This window comes from Lutra lutra, chromosome 3 (genome assembly GCF_902655055.1).
Source record: "Lutra lutra chromosome 3, mLutLut1.2, whole genome shotgun sequence".
NCBI classification, from domain to species: Eukaryota; Metazoa; Chordata; class Mammalia; order Carnivora; family Mustelidae; genus Lutra; species Lutra lutra.
The window spans coordinates 61742433-61755025 of NC_062280.1; the positions used below are offsets into that span (position 1 = coordinate 61742433).

Consider the following 12593-nt stretch of genomic DNA (forward strand, 5'->3'; position numbering starts at 1 on the left):
TTTGAGTGTAACACCCAGTGCTCCATGCAATCCATGTCCTCCTTAATACCCACCACCAGGCCAACACATCCCCACCCCACCCCCTCTAAAACCCTCAGTTTGTTTCTCGGAGTCCACAGTCTCTCATGGTTCATCTCCCACTCCAATTTTTCCTTTTTTAAATGACTTCTGGACATTTTTCACACACAGCTATGGTACTTCATCTTGAAAAATGCTCTCTTCTAAAACAAAACTTTTAGACCAAATTAGTTAAAATAATATATTGAAATCATGGTACCAGTGTATTATTATCAACAATTGTTACCTTTGTATTTTTTGTTTTAGGTCTGTGCTTGAATTGCATTCCAAAAAGAGAGACTCTGGGCCAGCTAAAAAATGCAGGAAATAGTATCTTGTGGAGATGTCTGTGTATGTTCACATTTTGATCCATCATCTCTGCTCAGATACCTAACAATAATAGGTTGAATTTGCAAAGAAAAAAACAAAATATGTAGCTGTGTTTGAAAAGAGGACAAACATTTCTGTGGAGACAATGGAACAGAAATGCAAGTTTGTGAGTAGAACTGAAGAAAAGGCTTACTGAACCCATGAGTTTGACTACTTGGGATTAAGTAGATTCCAAGTGTTCCAAGGCAGGGAGACAGGAAATGGGATCTGGTCAAACTGCTTGAAGCCAGGGGCTTGAGGAGGAGCTCCACTGTTCAACTCATGAAATGAGTTGAGAACAAAAGAACTCTTGCTACTAACCACTTGAGGAGGTTAGACAAGAATATGGCCTTAAGACAGGGACAGAGCAAACCTGTGTGCAAGACCTCCTTGAACATGTCTGACTTATCCCTGATATCTTCACATGGTAGGATGATGAGTAGTTCTTAAAAAACTTGGTTCTGGAGGCGCTTGGGTGGCTCAATGGGTTAAAGCTTCTGCATTTGGCTCAGGTCCTGATCTCGGAGTCCTGGAATTGAGCCCCACCCACATCGCACTCTCTGCTCGGCAGGGAGCCTGCTCCCCCCCACCCCCACCCTGTGCCTGCCTCTCTGCATACATGTGATCTCTGTCTGTCAAATAAGTAAATAAAACCTTTAAAAAAAAAAAAAAAAAAAAGACTTGGTTCTGGACCAGGAGCCCAGGGAGTTGTGTGGGCTCAGTCATCAACCCACTAGTAAGGGAGGCAGGTGAGGTGAATCTAAGTGGCTTGAGGAAGAAGAAAACAAGTGATCAAAATTAACTAGTTTCCACTCAAAAAATGAGTCTGAAGACAAATATTTCTGAAACATGAAGGTATCTGGGCTTTTTTAAAAAGCAGTAAAAGATACCAAACAATAGATCATTAACTCTGGGACCTTGATCCTTGCACCAGAAACATTCAACATCATCTGGGAGCTTGTCAGAAATGCAGAGCCTCAGGCCTCACCTGAGACCTGCTAAATCGAAATCCACATTTTAACATAACTACTGGGCAACTCACATAGACATTAATATTGGGAAAGCATTGCTGGAAAAGATAATATATTTATAGAAATTGTCTGACAAGTAATTTAACATAAATATGATTAATTTGCTCTGAGAGATGAAAGAAACAAGTTTCATTTTAGAAAGGGCAAGAAATTAAGTAACAAAAAGGGCAGACATGGTATAGTATTTGGTAAGAAAATGAACCAATTCAAAGACTTGAAAGTAAGAATTATAGTCACGGGGCTGGGGGCTGGGCAATCAACAGCAGGTACGTACTGTGACCAGACACACGTGAAAAGGAAACTAGTGAATTAAAATATTCTCCTAAAGTATTTATGCAGAACCTAGAACGAGATAGAAAGAGCACTTATATGAAATACAAAGCATAAACTGAAAAGCTCCAACTGATACCCAATAACGCTAATGGAGTTCTACCTGGGAGTGAAAGAAATAATACAGTTGCAGTTTTGAAGCTGTATTTTATAATAATTTTCCAACACTGAAAAAAAATGTGACATATACCATGAATATACCATGAATACCATGCAGGCTTAATAACACGAATCTACATTTAGAAATGTTGTAGTTAATCTGCAGAACGATGATAAAGAGAAAATCTTTAAAAAGATTTTAAAAAGATCTTAAAAAGCATCAAGAAGAAAAGAATGATAATCCAAACAGGAATTATAATTAGACTACAGCATGGGTGTCACCAGCAAAAACAGATACCAGAAGACAAAGGAGCAATAGCTTCCACGTGCTGAGGTAGAAAAGCTTGTATCAGCTAGGGAGGATGGCGTTATTGTTCCCTGTTCTTCATCTTTCCCTGTAACCATGCCCCATGCGATACAACATGGCATGAGATCACAGTCTATCTCAGGAAACAGACTCTTAAAATACTGGTAAGTTTAACACGGTGTACACTTAGAGAGAAAATTAAATTTTGAAGTATTAGACCAAGATTGGACTGTTGGATATTTGATTAATAAAGTGGGTTGAGTTCTGTGTCATATCCAGAAGAATAGATAGATAACTAATTTTTACTTTCTTGAGAAAGGTTAAAGTTTATATGTATGTTAAAACTTAAGAAAAAAATAAATGAAATGTCATGTAGGATGCATAAAAAAGGGAGGATTATGAAAATCTATTAATTCAACAAAAGATGTAAAAAAAGGAATCAAATCAAAGGAATAGTAAACACAAAATTATATAGTAGAAATAAGTCTAAAATCTTGTAAAATCATTAAATTATCATATTAAAATATCAGATCACTGGATTGTTGACAAGCTTAATCTCATTAGTTAACAGGGCAATGCCCATAAATTCACACAGACAATAATAAGATCACAATAACTATAATAAAAATGCATTCATCACAGGCAAAAAATATTTAAGTTCAACCATATTATATATTGAAGAGGATTTTAGGTGGAAAGGCCCCTTTAAAGATTTTATTTATTTATTTGTCACACAGAGAAAGAGAGACAGAGAGAGAAAGCACAAGCACTGGAGGCAGCAAGCAGAGGGAGAAGCAGGTTCCCCACTGAGCACGGAACCTGAAGTGGGACTCGATCCCAGGACCCTGAGATCAGGACTTGAGCCAAAGGCAGACACTTAACCAACTGAGCCACCCAGATGTCCCAGAACCTCTTATTTATTTACTGCTTTTCAGAGTATAGAGTCAACCAGTTTAGAGACCACAGGAAACTATCCAGCAGGGTTGCTGATTCAGTGCTTTCACTTCTCAGCCTGTATCAAAGAGAAGCTCTGGAGTATATATGGGAACATTTAATGCATGCTTGTTGCAGAATTGTTAATAAAAACAGAATTTGTTAGTAACTTGAATATACATCAATAGGAAAATAAGTAAACATTTTTCTCTTTTATTTATTCAATGAAATATTACACAGCAGTTGGCATGGACTAGATACCATATGTATGCTTTTAATTAAAGCTCAAAAACGTAATGTTGCTCAAAAAAGACAAGTTGCAGAAACATGCATAACAAATACAACCAAAAAATACTTAAAAATATGAAGGGCACTATATATTGTTTATTAATTCATACACAAAACTCAAAACAATTTTTCTCTGGAAAGAAAAGAAAATGAATTTGAGGAGGCAGCCATAAGGAGCTTCATTTGTATATACAATAGTTTAGTTCCATAAAATTTTAATATTTAGTAGGTTTGATCATTTCACAATTTTTAAAAATAGTAGCAAGAGCTGCAAATATTTCCAATAACCATGATTCTAGTACTAACTTACTCTTTTCTGCAAAAAGTCCAAGTCTGATTTTAAATATGAAATGTCTAAAAATGTGTTCTATTTATTCAAAATGTTTATATATTAAGCACTACTGTATGGAAGACCATATGCAAGGCATGGGAACTATAGCAATGAAGAAGAAAGATAATTCTCACCTCCAAAAAGCATAATCTAGCAACATTTGAATAAAAAAAATGTCCTTTAGGATAGTTTTTTTGAACATTTGGGACATCAAAACCACTCTGCAAAGTCATTCACTCAATTATTCAACATTAAGTCCTTTCACACTTTGAACACTGTTCTGAATACTTGGGATACAGATGTGAAGAGCAGCAATAATGCCATTCACTTTAATAATGATAATAATAATAATTCCTAACATTTAATAGGTACTCACCTCTTATGTGAGATACTATTTACATTCTGACAACTACCCTGAGGAAAATATTATTACTACTATTCCAATTTTATAGATGTTTCATCAAATTTTTATTTCTGATAGCCATCTTTGTGTCTGAAATAACTGTTCTCCCAAGGAATGGGGGAGAAAAGAACCTTCAACTCCTCCATACTCTGCCTTTCTCCCCACACCTTCTCTTAACACTTATTTCCTTTTTAACTGAACAGTAAGGCCAAAGGAGTTCAGAAAATATTTATACTTAGGCATATTTTATTCTCTATGTACACCAGAGGCCTCTGGAAACCAGGAAACTTTAGCTGATTTTACTTACACCCTTAGTCTAAGGGCAGTACATAGCATAATAATAATGTCTTTAGAAGAAACACCATTTATTACAGTCAAGGTTTTGTTTTTGTTTTTGTTTTTGTTTTTTAAATTTCAAAGTATGACTATAGCATCTTCTTAGGGAGAAAACAAGATTTCGTTTTTCATGTAACAAGATGTAAATGAACAATATTGGTCTTACTTTTGGCTGAGGCCCAAGAACAGGTGGGCCTCAAACTTACATTTCAAAATGAGCACCTATCGCTTCTCGGCCTTTTGGCTAAGATCAAGTGTAGTATCTGTTCTTATCAGTTCAAAATGAGCACCTACATTCCTAGGCAGGGCCTCCAAAGGAGGTGGTTGTGAGCAAACACTGCCATGCTTCGCTGAACCCCTACCTCCAGTCTTCAAATAATGTTGGGCCAGTTGGAAGAATGAGACAGGAAATTGAAGGTGGAGGTTCTTTGAGAAGAACTGCCATGCATTCCTTCTACTTCCCTTATCATGGTGGATAAGAGGGGATCTCCCCTTTACCCTCAGATATATGAGAAAGGTCTCAAGATCACTCTTCAAGTAGCCTAACTAATGTTTCAGGACCTGCCTCCGAAAAACTTTCCTAAAGGTGAGTGATTGTGTCTAGCTGGCTTCTGATGGTAACAAGAAGAAGCGGTTCTGCAGGGAACATCTGAAATACATGGATGGTTGGGTGTTTCCCAGTGGTGCAAATGACCACCAGGGGCAACAGATCTCTTAAGATCCATTTAAATGCACTTTTCCCAAGTGTCACACTTTATGAGAGAGATTTCATGGTGAATGGACCACAGGAAATTAGGGACCTGTGGGGAAATACTAAACTAGATGAATTCTTCACCTGAATTAGAAGAAGGATATAGGTCAGAAGTCTCCACAACTGAAGGATCCTCCAAAGAATTCACGAATACAACTCAAAAGAAAATAAATGGCTCAAATTTAAAATATCTGCTGTCCTAGATGAAACTTACACCAAATTATCTGGGTTCCAGTCAAGGCCAATTTCCCTGCCCTTTACCTCTCCTCTCTCTCTCTCTCCACTTGTAACACTTGAAGGGGCCAAAGCTCTTCACTGTGGAGGAGGAAAAGGAGGGTACTGAGGTATGGAGCCCAATGGAGATGATGCTTCAGCCCTCCATAGATCCCCAACTGGGCCTGAGGGAGAAGCTTTAATTTATTTTTGAAACTTTTAAAAAATATTTTATTTATTTAGTTGACAGAGAGAGACCACAAGTAGGCAGAGAGGCAGGCAGAGAGAGGAGGAAGCAGGCTCCCCGCTGAGCAGAGAGCCCGATGCGGGGCTCGATCCCATGACCCTGGGATCATGACCTGAGCCGAAGGCAGAGGCTTTAACCCACTGAGCCACCCAGGCACCCAAGAAGTTTTAATTTAAAATGAGTTTCAAGGTATTGACTATTAAGAGCACAGAGCATTCTAATTTCTTAACTAAGTCTATTTTTTGGCAATTTAAAGATGTTTATGATAGAATAGGGACCAAAAGTCATGGAATCTACCAGATTTTACTCATGGAAGAGGGAAGAATAAGCACATAGAGAAGGCTTGAGTGTGCACTGGGGGTGAGAGGTGGGTGGCAATGTGAGAAGAGAAAAAAGTGTTTCCTTGTCTCTTCTTGAGTCTTGCTTGTTCTGTCAACTGACCAATATGTTTGGCAGGGTTGTTTAAAAGGATGGATGACCAAATTAGTTGCAGGAGCTCTGCAGGTGACTCGGTTGTCTACAGAGAGAAAATAGTTAACTCTGCAGGAAAATACGAGGCATTTTTAAGAACAGGGGTGTCTAGAATTCAAGGTCAAATCATTTCTGGTATTGTTCTATGATGTAATTCCCTTCAATATACACGGACATGGAGGCAGACTGTCTCACCCTTGTACAGTGTTACTTTTCCTAACTGATTTAGGGGATTGCAAGAGTCTGTGATGTGCCTTTGCATGAGTCCCTAATGGGGATAAGAACAGTTGCAGGAGGTGAGATCCAAATGACATCAAGAATTCGTGAAGTGAGAAATCAGGACAAGTGGTGACTGGAAAACTAAGACTCAGAAAAATCCCTGCTTTTAGAAATTATTAATGGGAAGTAATGAGTTGGTTTTCTGTACACATAGGATGAGAACTTAATTTGTATTATAGGGGCTCCTGGGAGCTCAGTCAGTTAAATGCCCAACTCTTGATTTTGGCCCCGGTCTGATCTAGGGGTTGTGAGATCAAGCTCCAAGTTGGGTTCCACCCTCAGTGCCAAGTCTGCTGGAGATTCTCCCTCTCCTTCTGCCCTGCCCTCTGCTCACACATCCACTCTCTCTCTCTCTGTCTCTCTCACATAAATAAATAAATCTTTAAAATAAAATTTTGTGTTATAAATGAAAGAAAGACATAACTCAGAAAGGTGGAAAATTTAGGCATGTCCAAGGAACTGCCACCTCCGTTACATATACAGAAACAATCTTAGAACAATTATTAGTAATTAGATTGACAGGGGTATATTTTAACAAATCCCTTTCTAAATAAAACGTACACTAATTATTGGCTGACACATATGCTCAGCCAACACCCTATGTTATTTAACATTTATTCTATCAGTCAGAAGAAAATCAAGGTGAAATCACAGAGTGATAAGGTGCTTATTTATTTCTTCTTCAGCCTCTGATAGTGTTTTGGCTGCTGTGTAATCTTCATGAGACTCAGACATGCTAAGTGAAGCTAGTTTTCAAGTGTCACTCTTGGCAAGTGAGATTCCTTTTATAAAAATATCGGCTGAGCTTTGACACTTAGACTGAAGTGTGTGTCCACATATCTGCTATAATGTGAATATGTCTTTGTTCATTCTGACTCACAGATCCTTCAGTCAACAAAAGCGCTTTACAGATGAGCAATTCAAGACTGCAAAATCAAAGGTGGTATGTAAAGCTGTCTTTCTGCAAGGACTACTGATCATCCTACCTTGAGAAACTAGTAACAGAGGCACCTAGGTGGCTCAGTCAGTTAAGCATCTGCCTTCAGTTCAGACACTTCTCAGGGTCCCAGGATCCAAGCCCTGCATTATGCTCCCTGCTCAGTGGGAAGTCTTTTTCTCCCTCTGCACCCACCCCCCCCACACACACTTGTTCTCTCTCTCTTCTCAAATAAGTGAATAAAATCTTGAAAGAGAGAGAGAGAGAGAAACTAGTAACCCAGATGTTGCTCTTTTGTTTCCAGATCCCCACAGAATGTTTATGCATGGCCCTGTCATGGACATTCTCTAAGAGGAATGGTTACTGGAGATGAGAGATGGCATCAAGTTATTCAAGAACTTGCTCCACTAGCCACTGATCTATAGGAGAACATCTCTTTTCTCCATCTAACATCAGTGTCTACAAAATATCTGGAAACTTTACATCTTTTGTGGGATTTTATGAAACTCTATATTGTGAGCTGCCCTTGACCACTTTGCTATTGATGGTGATGTTTGTTAATATATTTTTAAACCATAATTTCTCCATGCAGGTTCTCACATGACATTGTTTTCCATTTTTAATAATAAAAGTAATTTCAAAGCAGAAGTGTACAAGGCAGTCCACAAAACCTTTTTGATTTATGATTACGACATTTATGATTATTTATGATTATGGTCAAGTGGTCACATGAAGTCACCTCAGAATATTTTTAATGATTTTTTTTCCATACCTGATCAGACCAAAAGGATATTTGTGAGTTGATAGGATTTTTACATTCTCTCCATGGCATTTTTCTGGCAAGCCCCAAGTCTTAAAGACATTCATAAGGTTGGCAAATTGTTAAAACAATGATGACTCTGGTTAGAAGGCAGCAACCTTTCTGTAAATATCAAGAAGTCTGCCAAACAAGTGTGAGCTCAGTATTTTGCCTCATGTGTCTAATCTCCAAGCAGCAAAGCCCATTAAGGAAACAACCTGCATTTCCAGACATAATAGTAAGGAAGAAGTTATACTTGTCACTGAGTACTTAGTTTCTTGCCTTGCATGTCGAAAACTACCTCTCTTCAATTTACAGGTGCCCTAGCCTAATTCAACAGGTCAAAGGTCCTAATTTCTAATTTGCTAAGCAATTTATCACATATTACCTACACCCTCTCAAGTCAGATCAAAAGCTACCACCAAATCATGGCATGAATCCAGATGTGAGGAACTTTGTGATTAAGTCACTGGGAGGGTTTGTTTTTAAATATTAGAAATACACCTCCAATTTGAAACCTAAGGTTTGTATTCTATAATGCAGTTATTTAAATAATATTTGTGCAAAAAACATGTAAAAAAGGAACAGGGTAAAGCCTAAGTTGCCTTTCCTGAAGCAATTGCAATTAAGTTAAAAGTTATTCGGAATTCAGCTTCAGGTAAGAAACCTCTTGTGTTATGCATAGAGGTTTCTGAGAGTCCTTAGAAATGTTGCACAGATCTTCCCATTTGGAAGATGCACTGAAATAACAGACCATATGTCTATATTTAACAGATAGAGACTTCCTCTCTATTTGAATTGCATAAGGGGGCAGAAGGCAGACAGAGCAGGAATTCTGTTCTAGCTTTTTACGCAGCAAGAAGCACTGATGCCTAATGACCAGTACCTCTGGCATCAGCTTGGACTCATGTCTGCTTTGCCACTTATTTACACCTTCACTTGATAAGCTCCTGTGTCCTTACCAATAGAAGTGAGACAATATAAAATGGCGATAATCACAGTCACCACCCCACAAAAATGGATGTAGAATGATGACCCACAGTATTGGTGGTTGTTTTTATTGTGAAGCCCTGACAATGATGTTTATGGTAAAGACGATCATACCCCCAAGCCCTGCAACAAAGTAATGATGGTCATCAAGTAGGAATGATGATAGATTTTGAAAAGCTGGAAATTAGATATTGTAATATGTGAGTAAGTGAAGAAGGTCAAGTATTTATTAAGACTCCTAACAGATATATATCTACATCTATGACTTTTTTTTAGGTATTGTTCTAAACATAGAGTGTCAGAGAGAAAGAGTATTTTTTATTCAGTCATGTATTATAGTTAACTTTTTCTCATGTAATTTTCTATATCATGCTTTATGAGTAAAGAGAAACTAAGCAAATGCTGGAAGTGTAAGTTTCTCCCTAAATCTCTCTGAATAAGCTTTTTAGTTGAGTGGCATTAGGACAACCTTCTAAAGTGGATCTGGATTCAAATTCTGACTTTTTTTTTATTGTAACTTGCCGTAAATTACTTCTGAGTCTTAGTTTTCTCATCTACAAAATGGGAAATATAATACCCATTTTGTTGTGTTGTTATAAGTGTTGGATGGAATAATATAATAAAGCTCTTAATATGGTACCTCATCATGATTGAAATCAAGAAGTTAGTAGTAGTTATTACCCCTGTTATTAATATGATTATTATCAATAAAAGGACACAAAAATCCTGTCTTCCATCATCAAGTATAAAATCCTAACAATTGAAACTTTTCACAAATTCAGCTTATTTCAGTGAATGCTATTCAGTTCTTTAATTACTGTCTCATGACTGCAGACATCCATGCATCCACCAGGCAAATTTTATTGAACACATACTGTGTGTCAAGTGTGTGATGGCAAACAAAATAAACTTGGTCTTTGCTTTCATGGTACTTTGAATCTTGTAAGAAGATTGAAAATATTCAAAAAGACAACTACAATAAAGGATGGTTAGTGCTACCCTCGGAGAAGTACAAGCGAAAAGGAAGCGCCTAACCCAGACTTGTAAGGAAAAGCTGAGTTTGAAAGTTGTAATCAGACTTACCTAAGGAAAGAGAGGAATACAGTTTTTCTAGGAACACTTGAGAAGGTTCAGAAGCCACATAGAATGCTATACCTTCGAGTAACAGAAAAAAAAAAAAAAAGACAAGAGTATTCAGATTTGTGGAGTGGGGAAGAGTGAGGAATAATAAATGATGCTAGAGAGATCATTTTGAGCCCAATCTTCCAGGGCCTTGTGAATCTCAAGGAAGAGGAAAGTACAGAGATCAGTTAGAAATAGAAGCAGCAGGGGTACCTGTGTGGCTCAGTCGGTTAGGCATCTGACTTTGGATCTCAGCTCAGGTCTTGATTTCAGGGTTGTGAGTTCAAGCCCCCCACAGAAAAATAGAACAACCATGTGATCCAGCAATCCCATCTCTCGGTGTTTACCCAAAAGAATTAAAGTCAGAATCTCAAAGAGACTTTAGCACTTTCATGTTCATTGCAGCATTATTCATGATAGCCAAGATGTGGAAACAACCTAAATGTCCACAGACAGGTGAATGGAAAAGGAAAACGTGTTATATACCTACAATGGAATATTACTCCGTATTAAAGAAAAAGAAAACTCTGCGATAAACATGGATGAATCTTGAGGACATTATGCTAAGTGAAATAAGTAAGTCACAGAATGACAAATACTATGTGATTCCACTTATGTGAGGTCCCTAGGTACTCAAATTAACAGAATCAAATTGTGGAATGGTGGTTGCCAGGGACTGTGAGGAGGAGGAAATGCCAAGTCACTGAGTAAAAGAAATAAAGTTTCAGTTATGTAAGATGAATAAACTCTAGAGATCTGGTGGAGAGAGATGGTCCCTGTAGTCAACACAACTGCGTGTGTACTTGAAATTTTGTTAAGAGGGTAGATATCATGTTAAGTGCTCTTACCAAAATAAGTTTTTTGTTTTGTTTTGTTTTGTTTTTAAAGAACAATAGGGGCTTATTGTTCAATTATGCTTTTGACAAAAGTTTTTCAAAAGCACATTTCACAAATCTGGAGATGCTTATATAAATGTACAGTTTGGAATCTTCTCCTACATGAGGGGAAGGAACACACAGGCCACCAGAACTTGACACTGCTAAGCCTTTCAATTGTACACAAAACAATGTTTACGTTGAAATTTTTCTGTTAATACTACGTGTGCCAGTGGCTTCTCTAATGGGTTAATGGCACCCTCTATCTCCTCAGATGGGGAGGATTAGAAATAAGATGTTTTCTTTTGTGAGTTGGGCTATCAACTGAACAGGGATAGAACTATTGAATCGGAAGGCACTCGAATGGTGACACCAAGCTTGAGCACAAACAAATGCTGACCTTTGTCTTGGTTCTAAAATGCTGCTTCCTTTCTCCACAGTCAATAAGACAATATTTTTATTTCTTTCAGTAACACATGATAGATTTCAGTGAGAAAAAGTAATTCTGCGGCAAATTGTGCAGGCAAGGAATTGAAGTAAATGGGAGGTCCTGTCCATTAGCTCATTCCACGTCTAGGATAAAAGAAAACTGTTGCTTTAAGATGAAATAGAAAAATTGGACCAAGCTCTGTCTGGATTTTAAGTTTTAAGAAGCTCCATTTTCTGCTGATTCAGCTGAATAAAGCATTTTGCCCTTTGCCTTTCCTTTTTTCCAATTCTTTTTTTTTTGTCACTCTATTCTACACAAACTGACCACTTGTGTTTCATATTTTGAAATAATCTCTTATATTTACAGGGGGAAAAGACTATCAGATTAACATTTTAAGCAATTGATAGAAGAGAGAGACTTGAAATTTTGCTTTTTGAGATTTTATCTATTTATCCACCTTAGAGAACTTATTAACATAAAATTTCCCAAGAAATACAATTCAAATCTTATAAACTTTGCTCTTTGGTATTCACACTAATCAGCTTATCTTATCTTAACTTAAATTTTCTTTTATATCTATTAGCCCTTTCAATCTCTTAAAGATTTCTCATAAATTGTTAATAATTCCCCTTAGGCTTTAGGTTCTGTTCCAGCAATCATAGATTCAAATTAAGTCATGAAAGCTTTTGTTAATTCAATAAGGGGTATTTTCAGTAGAAAATAATGAGAGATCCCTAAAGTACCATAAAATGTTACATTTAGATTTAATATTAATACCTGCACTGGCCGAACTCTACCTCCATAGGTGAATCCTCCTAAGCAAAGATCCTATTCCCTAACATATTAAGGATGATGCCTAGGGAAAGAGGGCTATGAGCAGAAAGACAGAGTCAGCACATGGGAGGTGCTTTTTCTCTTAGTAACTCCTGCTTTGTAGTGGGATTGACTTTATGGTTATCCTTAAGATTCCTCAAGGTCCATGGTGCCTTATTTGG

The 12593-nt window shown here is 37.4% G+C and overlaps 1 pseudogene; it reads left to right on the forward strand.

The window, feature by feature from the left end:
• The first annotated feature begins 4708 nt into the window (after nt 1-4708).
• On the forward strand, nt 4709-4845 carry LOC125096486 (uncharacterized; annotated as a pseudogene).
• Nucleotides 4846-12593: the final 7748 nt, after the last annotated feature.